We start from the raw sequence: 15,359 nt of genomic DNA, 5'->3' as shown, positions 1-15,359 counted from the left end.
CCAAATACTAGGCTAGTATACATTCACATAATACTTAATACATGTTACACATATTATAATTTTCTGTGTTTGAAATATTATCCATTATATTTCTTTTTTTTAATTCTTATTCGTGTTCTTTATTGCACACTAGCCTTTTGAGTACAGGCTGAACAAAATGAGCTCTGCATTTCACTGCATATATTGTATGAGCATGTGACAAATAAAACCTTTGAGTCTTGAGTCCAGAAAAAGGTTCAATCACTACATTTGTTACATCACTGAAAATCCCAAGGTGTCCTATGTCTATAGCTTCAACACAACTACATGTGCAGCCTCAAGATGAAACAATTGGCAGCAAATTTACTCAAAATCTCTTGAGCAGAAACATTTTTTAATGCAATACTATTAAGACCAAAGACTGAAGTTTTAATAGGTTGCCCTAATAATCCCAAAAGATGGCAAAAAAAACCTCTCTCTCAGTGAGTCAGACAGCTTCCTCACTTTGATTTTATATTAAAAAATATTATATTTTGTGTTCTTCAGAGAACTAGCTTGAGCCTTCCCTGTAATAGCAGCAAATCCACAAGGTGTCAGTGTGGCACAACGCTCCTGAGTCAGACTCCTCACCGCCAAGTCTCAGGGACCTTGTACAATATGGGCCACTGTCTGACATGATCCCTGTGCGTGCTGTGAAACTCGAGAATGAGGTTAGAGCACCAGTCCTTCCAGTCTGCTATGGTGGTGATGAATGACCACAGCCATCAAAAGACAGCACTGGTTACAGAGTTTTCCTCCAAAGCCAACATATGGAGGATTAAAGAATGCTGTCTTTGGTTCTTGTTACATTCAGTGACTGATGTCTCAACCATTCATAGTGTTGGTTGGGTTTATATAGCATTGCATGAGTCTTGTATACTGCTGTGATCTGTGCCAAATCTGCTAAGCATCTGAGCCACTGACTAGGGTTTTATTTTAAAGGGGACATTGGACTGTGTGAGATTAACCTTGCTGTGAGGGCAGCTTCAACATGCAATGATGGATGCAATGTCACCGTTGAGTCAGGTGAGGGCGCCGCCTCATCTGTCCTCTATGCTCAGCTGAAACCCCCCCCCCCTTTGTATAATCACAGCAGGGGAAAATAAATTATGTGACATAAGGCTGTTTAATCCCTTCTCCTCTGAAAAATGTATTCTGTCACGCATCAATCTGCTCTCTCTTCCTGTCTGTCTTTATTTCTGCAGCAGTCAGTGCTGAGACATGAAATTATTCCCCCAGTTTGATATTTCTCAGATCTTTGGATGGACGATCATTAAGCTTAATGCTTTTGTTGTTTTGTGTTTTCAGAATCATCTTTATTGGCCAAGTATGTTAACACATACAAGGAATTTGACTCCAGTTTAGTAGCTCTCAGTGTACTTATAACGTAACACAACAGCATACAAATAGTGCAAAGAAGTGAGGAGTGGTGGTTATGTACAGTATGTACAACCTGTTCAAATATACAATAATGAATGAAATGTATTGTGCATTTTTGTTGTGTTGTGATGAACTGAAGGAAATAATAGAACAGAGTCAATGCTGTCATATACACACACATAAAAGGGGTGGACAAAATACCAAGAACACCTTCAAATTTAATGCAATCACTACAAAAGCCCTAGAAATGTTTGTTTAGTCATTCCTGACACTGTTTTTATCAGGGTGTTGTTGATTCATCTCTCTTGTATTTTTTGGCCATGGCAAGTGGTGAAGTTGTATTGGATTGCCTTATAGTGTAAGGTACTCTTCCTGTACCCACACCTCTGTGTTTCTCTGTAATGTACATCCTGTGCCAGGCCACAAGCTACAGCGTGTCCAGATCAGAGCCCTAGAGGGTCTTCATCCGGGCCAGGAATGTCAGTCAGTTGATGTGCCAACAAAAGGCCTGCAAAACAACTAAAGGACTCTGCAGAGAAGAGATGGCTGCTGACATGTTTAGAGCTAAATTTCCTCAAACTGAATCACCATAAATATGCCATTTTGCAGCAGCAATTTTGCATCCTTTCTGGTGAGTATTAATTTTTATACAAAACATTTTAGGCGGCATAAGTCAGTATGTGAAAGCAGCAGCTCATGACTGACAATTCCTCACTGTGTACCTCATTCCAAACCCCATGGCAGAAGATTATTGTTCATACAACGCTCTTTTAAAAGCCCAACTGTCTGTTTTCACCCTGCTTCCCCTTCTTCTGCATCTGATGAGGAGGAGGAGGAGGAGGAGGAGATGGAGGGAGGAGAGGACGAGGCAATCAGTCTCTTCGCAGTCCTGACCTCCAGAAGTCCAGCAACCTGAGATCCTCAATGAAATATTTAAAGCTTCTGTTTTATCCGCAGTGCGTTGGTCAAGACAAACTGCGGGCCTCCATGACGTAATGCCAAAGCCAATACACCAGCTGTGTGATTGGTCCTCACAGAGCAGGGTGGTCAGGTGACCTGTGCCGCTGTGGCCTTTTAAGGTATTACAATGCCCCGAGGCTCCACATTAGGCTCAGGGGCTGTCTGCTGCAAGTTATGATCAATCGCTGTTGGCTGCAGTGTTTTCCATAGCAAAGCTTTTAGCAGCAAATCTGCCTTACGCGTACATTTTTTAATGAAGTTTCTAGTAGTCGAGTTCAAGTCATGCACGTTTATAAGTGTAAGAGTTTAGAAAATTGTTGAAATTCTCCATCATGTCTCATTTTATGACACAAGGCCTTTACAGACACATTTCATAAATTCACAGTCAAGGGGCAGCAGATATGTTGTTTTTGTGTAATTCTGAATGTTCATTGACATAAGATGGTGCAATTGTATAAAATAAAAATCGCGTTGGGTTTCATATATGACCATAGACACCTAATATATGTTTGATTTTGCTTCTTCTCTTGTATAGGCTATCTCCTGCTAATTCACTTATTTTACGTCCTTCAAAAATACGTAGCTGATGGTGAGCAGACAGCCGCCTGAGATGCCAGCCATCCTCGTTGAGCAGACACCAGCATCCAGCCTGTGTGTGTGTGTGTGTGTGTGTGTGTGTGTGTGTGTGTGTGTGTGTGTGTGTGTGTGTGTTGGGTTTCTCAGACTGGGGCTGAGTGGCAGGCAATGGGATCTCTTAGGTTACAAGCTCTGTTTCACTGGCACAGTTGGGGGGATGGATGAGGTAGTGATGGTGGTGGTGCAGAAGCAGCAGCAGTTACACAACGATCCCTGGATCTTTACTAATAGATGACCTACTGATTAACATGCCCCCCACCCACCACTGCATCCACCCACCCCTCTGTAACAGGGGCCCACAGCAGGAGAGACATGTGCTGGTGGTCGCAGTGGTGTAGGAGACCCTGCAGACGGTGGTTTGTATGGACACAATCACATACATATTAGTATCTATACTACTGAAATAACACATTTTCACTTCAATAAAACTGACTTTTGCCAAGAAGACAGCCAGTTGTCAGATATATATTACTCTTGGATTACTATTTCATGTTTTATTTGCTTGAGTAATGATGCTGCATATGCTGAAGGCCCTGAATAATCCCATATTTAGTAATCCCCCTGTAGAAGTAATGATGGCTGAATTGAAAATGTAATTTCATATCAAGAAGGTTATGATTAAAATTTGTCCACTGAAATTAGTAAAAAAAAATACTCAGATCTTTTTTTTATTTTATATAACTGAAAATATCTTATTTTACGATATTCTTATCCTTATTTATTCCTTTTATTTTCATCCAGAATAATGAATATTTAGAGTAATTTACAGCACACGTCAATACAGTTGGAGGCTATGATAAAAACTATACTATCCAGCACATCCTCTTTCTTGTAACATAAGTTTATAACATCAGTATATCAGGATGATTGATCTTTTTCAGCACATTTTCAGACGTTTTTATGGATTTATGTTGTATATGGTCCCTGCCTCTTCCTCTCCTGGAGCAATGCCTTGCTTTAATAAAGTGATATCTATTGTTGCCATTTTTTTTTTCTTTTGGAGCAGCAGACTAAATCTTGCCGCATTATTATTTCATCCAGAGTCCTATCACATTGCCTGGATCTCTTCACGGGAGACTGGTGGCGGCACAAACGCACAGAAGTCCATCTGATCCCTCCGCTGGCACCTGTTTCACCTGGCTCCTGCAAGACAGCACAGAACCAAATGAGTATTTATTTAAATATTCATCGAGGGCTACTCATCTTCTATACACGCCTGCTTCTCAAACAGATGATCCGCGGCTCAAATTGCAGCTTCTCCAGGTGGAAACCACGTCAAGGCTTGGAGAGCTTTTGGGCTCCGGCTCTCCAACGCCGACGAGTCACCGCGGATTGATTTCACTGTCGCTATTCACTCTGAAAAGAGTGTAACCAAACCCAGTCCCATCACCTCTAAATATTAGACGAGTTTTGTCCACCTGTAGTTATCTGCCTAATTATCAACAGCAGGTAAATGGACCTTGGCTGACCATCGGAGAGGCGCATGGGTAGAGCTGCCCTCATATATTAGGCATCCAAAAGTGAACTAGGGACATTCCTTTGGCCCTCACTTCAGCTAGATCCTTGTCTGGTGATGGGCAGCTCTGCGTAAAGCCTAGAGAGAGGATGAGGAGCCACACTGAGGCCCCTGAGGGCCCGGAGAGCTGCTGCAGCTGCTTGCCAGGACATCACGCCTACATCAGGTTGTATGGGTTTGACTATGAGGGTTTTAGTGACAGAATAATTTACCAATAGATGGAAATTAGCCAAAATATGAAGGACAGCCAAATAAGAAAACCTGTTCCGGCTTCGGTGTTATAGCAAAGGTATTTTGCCTGCTTTCCTCGCACAGGAAAGGTTATGCAATCTGCACAGAGTAACCACTAGTGCGGGCTTTAAATGCAGTATTTGATAATCATTAGCCATCTGGACGTGGTCATTTGATCCTGCAGCATCTCGACCCAAGAACTGCAGCCTCAACAGCATCAGCCGACTAAAACTAATCCTGGGATGGGGGGCTGGGAAGATGCGCCAAATAGTCTAGCTGATGTATGCTCGGTTTAATATCTGAAAATGCAGCGCAAGCCATGTTGTACTGGACATTAATGAGCTTTCTAATCTTCTGTTAATTTCAGAAATTATAGCCTACGGTACTCTTTTTAATGCTCTGTAGCCTGATTTCTACCAGAATGGAGAGACCCAGGAAGAATAAAATTGTGGAATACAGGGAAAATTGTATGAATTTATCATTATTTATCATTTGATTAATTTTCTCCAGCACTCTATCTCTCTCCATACAGACAGTATTGTAGTGTGCAGGTGCTGGTGAGGTAAACGATACACTATACATACACCACAGGCCTGCAGGCCTCCTCTCTGTTGCCTGTAAAGGCCTTTTAAATCATTCAGCCTCTTTGAGACATTGTAATTTATAAATAATATATAGTAGAAGGATATTTTTGCTCCTTTTCAGCATGCAGTAAATGTCTGAAGAGGAATATAGATTTAGATTAAAATGTTTATATATGTGGTGTAGAGCCTACCGCAGAGCATTTGAATTTTTGTAAAGTTATTATAGAAATATGCTATAATTTAGTGATAACATGCAGCAGACTCTGAAAATGTTCATCTATTTATACTATATAAATAGGCCCATTTTAAAGGTGCTCTTTTTATTCCTGTTTTTTCTATTTAATTGGTCAAACATAAATTAATGTCTAAAACTGAACCTACATAACATAAAACTAATGTTTGAAAAAGAGAGATGTGGATGTCCCAAACCGGTAAAAGAGTGTTTGTCTTTTCTCGGGTTGGGACAGCCTAAAGAGGGGGTTGGTCCAAATTATTCGTCAGGAAATCGTTTAATCCGGAGAGACAAAACCAATCCTCATCCGCTCAGACTGCAGCAGTCTCCGGGTTGAAACAGCACCGCTTTTACGGTCTCCTCGCCTCCAGAAAGATCCGCCCTAAAGAGACTAGAGACCCTGGTACCTGCAGGGCCTTGAACGCAGCATGAACAGGAGAGACACAGGCTGGTTGGATTATTGCTTTTGGTGCGGGGTTAGATGCTTAAAAACGGGGAAATCTCTGGACTGGCAGACCAAACCAGGTGGAGGAAGACTGGATGGAAGCTGTTTGGGTCCCGCTTCTAGAAAAACGTCCACTATTATGAACACAGGTACACAGAGGTACGTTTTGTACCCTTTAAGGTTGCGTAAAGGGAGTTTCCAAGAAACATTTTACAAGGTAGCAGTACTCTACGTGTCATACATTTAAAAAGATAAATGGCTGATTCATACTGGGATCCTAATCTAAAAACACACACATGTACTAAATCTTAAGTTAAAAAACGAAATTACATAACCTCACATGTAGGAAACAATCTGCCCAGTCGTCGTTTTACAGTTTTTCAGGTAAAATGCAGAATATTTAAACTTTTGCACATTTTTTTAGGGCGGTTCTTTTATTCGTACACATACTGTTGTAACCTGTTGTTGATCCTTTGTGTGTCTGCGCCTTTAAAAAGGTGCACAGAGCACCTTTCTTTCTACCAGTGTGCAGTTTGGACTCAGGTAAAAAAGGGAGGAGGTAGAGTTTGGAGAGAGAGAGAGGGAAGAGGTATAGGAGAGAGGGGAGAGGAGAGGAGAGGAGCGCAGGGCTGAAAATGACATTTGATACTCAGGAAGTTCAGGACACCGCTTGGATTTCTTTTGTTTCATTGTAATTCTGCGGTCCTGCTGCGGGCAACACAGACCGGAGGCTTGTGTTGCTCCAACACAACTTTAAAAGTGGAAACCCTTTAAAATAATAATGCTAGTTTAAGGAAGGAAAATGTCTGATGGGGCCGACTTCAGTGCACTTTGTAGCCTCAAATATGACGCACAACGATGGACTCGGAGGAAGGTATGAACTACATTTTACATTTTTCAGCTTAGCTCCAGTTAGACTATAATGAATTATAATGTTATATGTTAAACTATCTCACAGGAAGTCAGGGAAATGTTCGCATAAAAATAAGGAAAGATGAGAGATGGAATTTCATTAAAAAAAGAGGCCATGTTGCTTCCCCCAATAAGAAGATATTTCTGAGATTAATACTCGATTCTACAGCTCATTCATCCTGAAAGAAATCCCTACAGGATTGTAGAAGTGATCTAAATGAAAATCAAAAACTTAACTGCCTTACAGTTAATCAAATCTCATGCAAGGTGGGACTTCTTTTTTTTTTTTTTACCATCCTCTGGCCTGGTCTTGAAATAGTCCAAACCAGTTGAATTCGGTTAAAATAAAGATAAAACACAAACAATTACAGTGGTTCGAAATGAAATTGTCCAGCATTAAATCACCATTAAATGAAAGGATGTTTGGTATGTCTTAATCACATTGCACCTGCTTTTTCAGTTGCAATAATTACCAAGGGAATATCGTCGAAGTTCCGAGGTTTTAGCAGCCTAATCCTGTGGATTAATGTTGAGTTTGGCTTCTTGTAAATTTATATTCACGTCCACAGATGACAATCAGGATACAGAATAATAGAAAAGGCTTTTACATGAGTTGGCTATGCGTGTTGTACAGACTATATATTTTAAGAGTAATAATATTCCCGAATTTAAAAGTAATATCATTATAAACTCGCTAAAACTCCACATTTAAATTAAATATGAGTGGTTTTTCGTAGGATTACATCTTGTTTAAAGGCCTTTTCTGTTTTTTAAACCGGGCTTAGAGTCAGATATTTCAGGTTGCATGACTGATAGTGAATTTGGACCTCGCTGCAGGACTTAGAGGAGTGATAAATCCTCCTGAAATAACCGTGAAGTTGAGGACTTGTAGACTCCCTATTCAGACAAATGCGATTAACTGAAGGGGCTTTGGAGCTGCTCTGAGGTTAAATGAACGGTGGCAGAGACAAAAGGCAGCCCGGGCCACGCAATGTTAACATTTCAGCAGAATATTCACATGCTGCTTAATGATGAGGGGAAAATAATTAGTGCTTTTAAAACATCCATGTAGACTTGTGATGTTTCTGGAATGGTCAGTATCTTTTTAATCTTTAATCTCATTGCAATATAGACAGATATAAACACGTTTTTTGTATTAATGTATTTGTGCAGAATCCTTTTGAAATGTATTTTGTCACTGTTGTTCATTAAGTTAAGTAAAAAAGAAGGTACATAATTACTCAAAATAAGCCAAGCTCAAAAAATCAGACAATTTTTACATAAATTATATCATTTTGTAAATTATCATCTTGAAAACAAGGTTGGTTCCAGTTTATATGGGCAAATGAAAATGGACTTTATATTTTGAAAGCTGGCCTTGATGGCTTTATATGTCATCTATTGACTAGATAATTATCCAGACAAAATGAATATTTACTGAATTATCAAAAATAAATTGTAGATCTACAGGAACAAACTTACTAATAAATAATATCATTATGGTCTCTAAGACAAAATAAATAACTAATATCAAGTAAGTTATATGTTCCTGAGGTATGCTACTTTTTTTGTCCAAAAGTAACAATTTGTACTTATTTTTCCTCTGTGCTACTGCCATGGGTCATAAACTCATATGTGCCAGCATATTACAGAAATCTTATCTCATTATTAACTAATTAAGGTATGGAAAAACAAGACACAGGCAAACCTTTAAAGGAAACAGGTTCTTTTCGACTTGGCTTTTTAGTGGTATTGATTTCTCCAGGAAATGGCAATGGGATTCTTGCTCAGGGAGCCATTTGGGCGTCTGAGGAATCACTTAGTACATGGTTTGATCGCTGGAATCAATGGGAGCTCCGCGCACTGCAGGGCCCAGGGTGAGGGAGCTAATGGCTGATCAAAGGGTGGGGCGTCTGGGGCCCTGGCAGGACAGAACAGAGCTGAGGACGGGTAGCCTCTTCGATTCAAATCATCTTCGGTGACAAGATGTATTTGACAACACATCCAAGGTCAGGAGATGGACTGAAGGTTATCACTCAGCTGCAGTACTATGTATCATAATTAGTATGGACTTATTAGTCCTACTGAGCTGAACTGAGGAAGTGACAGGATCATATTTTTTGTAGATTTTGTATGAAAGACCTTTAATGCTCCTTAGAAGGACATTTTGAGATTGTAGTTGTTTGCCGCAATGTCCCCGTCTGACTCTGATGGCAGCCATTTTCTGGGATTTGTGGTTGATAAGAGAGAAATATCTGTGAACTGTACTGAGACATAGTGCTACATTTAACCCAGCTTGGACTTAGGTTATACCATATTTTACAGATAAGACAACAAAAGCCTGCAAGCTGACTAGTAATTTTACTTATATAGTTAAATATTTACCATTAAAAGCTTCCCATAGATGACGAATAGATTGGTCTGTTACCACAAAAGAGAAGAAGAGAGAAATGCACTTCCATCAAAAAAGATTTAACTGGCCTTAAAAGCTAAAGCTAGAATTAAGATGGCTAAAATATTCAATCTTTCCGATATATAATTTTGACTAAAAAAGAGATAATGCAGAATTAATTCAGTCAACAATTTGTCTTTCTCTTTACTACATATTTTTGTTATAATCAGCAAATATGAATTAGGCCTGCTGATTTGTTGTGTAGAGGAGGTGGCAGCTTGTCATGAAAAACACTGATGGGTCATTGAACAATGCTAATCTACAGAGAGAATAAAGAGGTCAAGTTTAGGGTGTCACCCTTCGGACAAGTTGTGGGGTATAGGGGGAGTTCAGAGACAGGACATAAAGAGATAACCTATAACCGTAAGGACCCTCTGTGTGCCATGTTTCAGACACTGGTGGGTTTAAACAAGTTTCCTCATTGTGTCTAGTAGTTATTGCAGATTGTTGTGTATGTATTTGATCAGCTGCATTCAGTATTCGCCCACTGGAATCCAATTGAAAAATTATGTATGAATGAAAAATGGCATATTTGATTTATTCCTGTTTTCATCATCCTTTGAAGTTCAGACTGTTTTCACTTTTTGTCTCATGTTGCAGTGTAAGAGGAAAAAATAATTAGCTCAAAGATAGCAAAATGCATTAAATCTGGTGTTTTGATGTAGCTCGTGTAGGCAAGATCTCAAAGTTTTGGCATTCAAGTCCCTCTTGCTGTGTCATAAGTACTTCAATTTAAACAAAAATATTCAACTAAAGGATCACTATTATCCAAAAATCTAAACAATATTGTCCCAGAATCTACAATTAGGATTTATAACCGTATTACATGCTTAATAACATATAATAGCAGAATAGTCTGTACATGACCACCTGCCTTGTAGTTTCATCCGTCAGCCTTACGTATCCTTTCCTAGAAATCTAAAGATGGCAGCTTGGGCGATTAGCAGTAAACAATTAGATGAGGATGTGTGCTCACTCCTAGGATTGACTGGACTTATATTTAGTTGCCCACATGGAGACGCACTCGTCTTTGACCTGTTACTCAATGTGTGGATCAATCCACTGCAGTGCATCTTGAGTTTCAACTGCGTCACTGCAACACTGTGGACATACTGACGGCTCCTGGACGCTCCTTTTCCTGTTTCACATCATTTCTTCACTTGCCCCCATATCTCTTGTCCCTCCTCCTCTCCTCTTCTCTCTCCAGGCTCTTGTTTCTGCTCTCCTCGTGTGGGTCGGTGGTCTAGTTTGCATAGTTTTGCTTTGCTGGGCTGACTATCCTAACAGGCTGACTGGCTTGCCAAGGTGTTGGGGTGATAATGACTCCTGTTCTGTGTATGGCACTGGTAGAATTCACTGTGAGAGCTCACTATCAGTGAATTACCATAGGGCCATAAACAGAGCAGAGAAAGAACCACTTGATGATGCTCGTCAATATGAGCTTACTGTCTGTGGCTCTCCTCTCCTGCGCTTGCGGGTGGGGTGAATGTGATGTAATGACTCTGGTGCAGTTGTATGAGCTGTGTTGCACACGTCTCGCTGGGTACTTGGACATCTCTCTCTCTCTCCTGATGTATCTCTATAACAACAGCTGCTTGCATTTGGATGCCCCAGCCACTCCTCTTCTTTGCCCATTTTGGCACTAGCACATTTTTGCTTCTGTATATATACTTTGAGCAATTATGTGTAGTGCCAATATAGGACAAGACAGACTTCCGTCACTTTCACATAATCTTGGATTGTATTCTTCTCTATTCTAGTTACATTTTTTGGTGTCTGTCAGTTAAAAAATTGCTCACGATTGTCTCCTGTAGATAATTTTCTCCTTCCAGTTGTCCTTTCACTGTGTATTATCCACTTCATTATCAAACAGAAGTTTCAGTGGATGTGGAAGACATGCTGGTTCTTGTATAATATGGTAATGTGCCAGTCTGTTTCAAACTGTGATCCAGGAGGACACTTTTAGTTCAACAGAGTCAAAGATTTCATAAAAGAATTTGCCCATGTTTCTCTCTCCCTGTTTATTAAAGAAGACTCTCCTTGCACAGCATCTTAGCAGACTCCTTGTATCAATCTGAATCACTCTACATCCCAGGAATCCATGTGGGCTTGAAGGGACCCAGCAGCTCTCTGGTGGTGTTTGGCAATGGTAGAACTCACACTGGTGAGGTAGATGGATCCGGTGGTTCTAGACTTGCCAACTACTGCTTGAGAGCGTCTACCAGCAAAAAAACAAACAAAAAAAAAAAACAGTGCACAGGACAAAACCAGTCCCCTCAGTCCCAAGCGGAGAAACATCGTAAAGATATTTCAGTGAGTGAGTGGCTGAAGGTGGTGAAGGGTGGGGTGAGACTCTGTTCCTCCCCTGCACACCCCGGTCTCAAAGCTCCAGTAACTCTTTGAAGGACAGTCTGTATAGTGGTCGGGACATAGAACATACAAGATCATACACTGATGAGGTGAATCCAGTTAAAACCCATTTTCAGTTTCTCCTCTTAAACTTACTATTCAAGAAGCAGAAGAAATAGAGAAGCAAAGGAGTCATCTCGTTGTAAAATGCTGGATAACATCCCCAGAAACAAGAAAAAAAAATCTTCTGGAGGCAAAAATCAATTTAAGTGTTTCCTGAAACAAGCATTTCCAATGCAATCAATGCAAAAATGTTGGCGATCACATCAGCATTTCCCAAAATGCTGCTTTGTGCTTCCTGTTATCTGATAATAGTACTTGTTGACTATCTTTTATCCCAAACCAAGACCAAATAACCTGTTAGCCTTTAAGCTTTCTGTGCTGAAATAATTACTTGATTAACAACTGGTCAATTAACAGAAAATCAATAATAATAATGGTAATGGAGAGTAGAATCAACAATGGAAAATGGTTTTCTGCAGTGCTGATATCGGTATGATGATAATGGATTTCTCCGCTCATCAAACGGTCTTCAGGTTTGACAGGCAGAGTTCATGTGAGTGCAATTCTGCAGTATGAGGGACTCACTGGTCTACATTACGTGTAGAGGTTCAGCTATTCCGCCTTCCACCGGCCAACAGGAGGTTCCTCTCTTAGCTCTGTGGCATAATTGGCGAACCGAGCGGTGTCATCTTACCCTCCTCTTTCAATGCGGCCTTTTTCCCTCCTCCCATCCCAAATGAACAGGGTGGAGAGCAAGCGAGTCTTTCTCAAATGTTGGTTTGGTTTGCTCTAACAGTCCATTGACAGTATGCCTCGAAAAAAGCTGCTACATACTGAGCTCCATATATCTGGGTCAGGGTCTGCTAATGTAGGTGACAGGGGGATCTGGGGATTAAAACCTCTTTATCTGCCTTTGCATAAATCCTGCTTTATAGCCTACACTTCAGCTTTAGCTAATATGATTTGTATTGTTACCAGTTTGCCTCCAGGCTAGCTATATTTGATCTACGTGGACGTCGTCATCGGACCTGTGCTGAGGCTCTTTTGCTTTTGTGCTGGTCGGCCATTAAAACAGAGCAAGAGCTGGTAAGTGCTAGGATTGTGGTGATACTAGTTGACATAAAAGAGTGCAGCTCAAGCTGTTATTCACTGGACAACTGATTCAGGTTAGCTGTGGTCTCATGTTACAGAACATATAATGCACATAAGACATGTATAGTGTGTTACATGTAACCAAAAAGTGAGCATGTTCTCAATTTGTTCTGTATGTGCACCTGCTGACTTTTATTTATCAAATGACATGTTTTTTTTTATCATACATATTCTCTTATCTGTGATGCAAATAAATACTTTCAAAAGACTGATCCATTGTGTCAGACTCCCTCTAACGATCTTCTCTGCTGCAAAGTGCATTGTGGGATAACCCTTGTCAATGCGAGGCCTTCTCCAGATGGGCCGAGCAGCTCAGGTTACACCGCATTTTTCAGTGCCCCCTCTATCCCACAGCCCCCCTGGCCCCTTTCTCCATCTCTCTCTCTCTCACACACACACACGGTTTTTCCTGGGTGGTTAGAGTCGGCCTGAGACAGTGCTTCGCCTGTGTTCTAATGCAGGCTGCAGAGCATTAGTGAAATGAGATTATCATCGTTCTTACGCAGTGTCTGGAAAAGAGGTGGACAGAGGTGTGAGTTGGGAAGGTGAGGATGCCATTATTAGACTATTAGACTACATTATGGGTGAGGACGATTCAGCAGCACAATGTCTGCTCAGGCTTCAGGGGAAACTGTGCATTAGGCCCAGATGAGTATTGAGATTGATTTTATTTATTTTTTTAAGAAAGTAGCTACAGTATGTTTAAGTTTTTCCGCATTACCATAGATAAGAAAACAGTTTCTATCTCAGGCCAAGGGGTCAGACATGGGTCAACAGTTGGGGGAATTTATTTTTCTGACTGGTTAAACAGTAGCAGATATACAAGTATTAATCTTTAAGGAACATAATTTCAATTTTGCAGGTTACAGAGTCCATCTCCTTGTATGAGAGGGATGGTTTCTCAAGTTATGGCCCAACCCTACACTCAGGACGAAGGGTAGGAGATTATCTCTTGTTAGAGCAAGTGGGGGCTTGGACCGCAAGCAGTTTGTGCATATGTGTGCGTGCCCATGTGGGACTGTGTGTGTGTATGCGTGCAGGGTTGTAGGGCCCGGGATGCACGTATTAAGAAACGATTAGTGGAGATTAAAGCTCTGCCCTAGAGTCTGCCTGCACGACTCCAGGCAACAAGAATGACCAACCCCTCCCTTGTCACCCTGCAGTGCCCCCTGTGGAGCCAGGTCACTGAAGCCCTGGCCGCAGCCTTGTCCACCGGCTGAGGAGAATCAATAGCTCTGCCTCCCCACTGCCCAGTGATCTTCCCCCACTAAACATATTGCCCCCAGGATGAAGCGCGAGCACTCACGCTGTAGCTTCACTGCATAGATTGGATGGTTTTAATGACATCCAATCAGGTTCAAAGTCAGTTGATGGATGTGATGATTGGAAGAGTGCACTGCGGTGTGGTGCACAGTGATGTAACTTGTAACAGTGTCACATGCAATGCAGCACTGGCTCTTTCCTTGGAAAAGCAAGGCTCTGAGGCCTAGATGACACCATGCAGGTGAAGCAATCAACCAACAAACATCTGTTCACCTAGAACTTTCAAAAGAGTTTAAAATAATGTGCTAAAAAAAGAAAACCTATAGTATATTTGCCATTGAATAATGGTGCAATGTTTCTTGACTTAAGGACAGTTAAAGAGGTTGTTTTCATAGCAACATTGGTTTTGGATTTTGTCACAAGCACACAACTTGTGCACAAAAGCTTTTTTTTTTTTTTAACCTTTTCTTTGGATAGAGAAACTTTTAATAGAGGTAAACCTATATGAGTGCCTGCAAGGCTATGACAATCATTTTTCTGGTTCTGGACTTGTTTAAGATAATAGATTCTCTTCCGGTTCCAATTTGATCCCAAAATGTGCTTTATTGCATCTAATTTTATGTCATCAGTTTAAAAATGTATATAATATGTGTCCATATGGTTTAAAATCTTTTTTTTTCGTTTGGTTTTCTCATTTTGACATGAAACTCCTCACTTTTTTTTTTTTACTAGAACAGTAATGCAAGTTTATACAACTATTATAATTCAAATAAATTGAAATTCATTATAAACTGCAATATTTTAAATTTGTAATAACTTAGCTGGAGCTATTTCAAGACTTTTGCATGGAGATAAATGGCTGGAGTAGACAGGTTCTGTCTTTTTTTGAACCAGTGCAATTTCATAACTAGGCTGGGTTCAACCTTAATGATGCAGTTGAAAGGTTTCAATGCACTTTGTTTAAGTGTAGCTAAGTGGATGGGTGGTGCAGAGAGAGATGGAGATGGAGGAGGGAGAGGCTTAGGCAGCATGAGGTGTAGGCCTTTTTCCAAGACAGCATGCTAATAAGGCCTCCATAATCTGCAGTGACAGTTTGATGCGCATGTGTGTCACACATCTACAATGACTCAAACTTTATACAAAGTTTTCTTTAGCCAACACAGAGC

Source organism: Thunnus albacares, chromosome 23, assembly GCF_914725855.1.
Source record: "Thunnus albacares chromosome 23, fThuAlb1.1, whole genome shotgun sequence".
In the NCBI taxonomy this organism is placed as follows: domain Eukaryota; kingdom Metazoa; phylum Chordata; class Actinopteri; order Scombriformes; family Scombridae; genus Thunnus; species Thunnus albacares.
Note: the sequence above shows the minus strand (reverse complement) of the source record.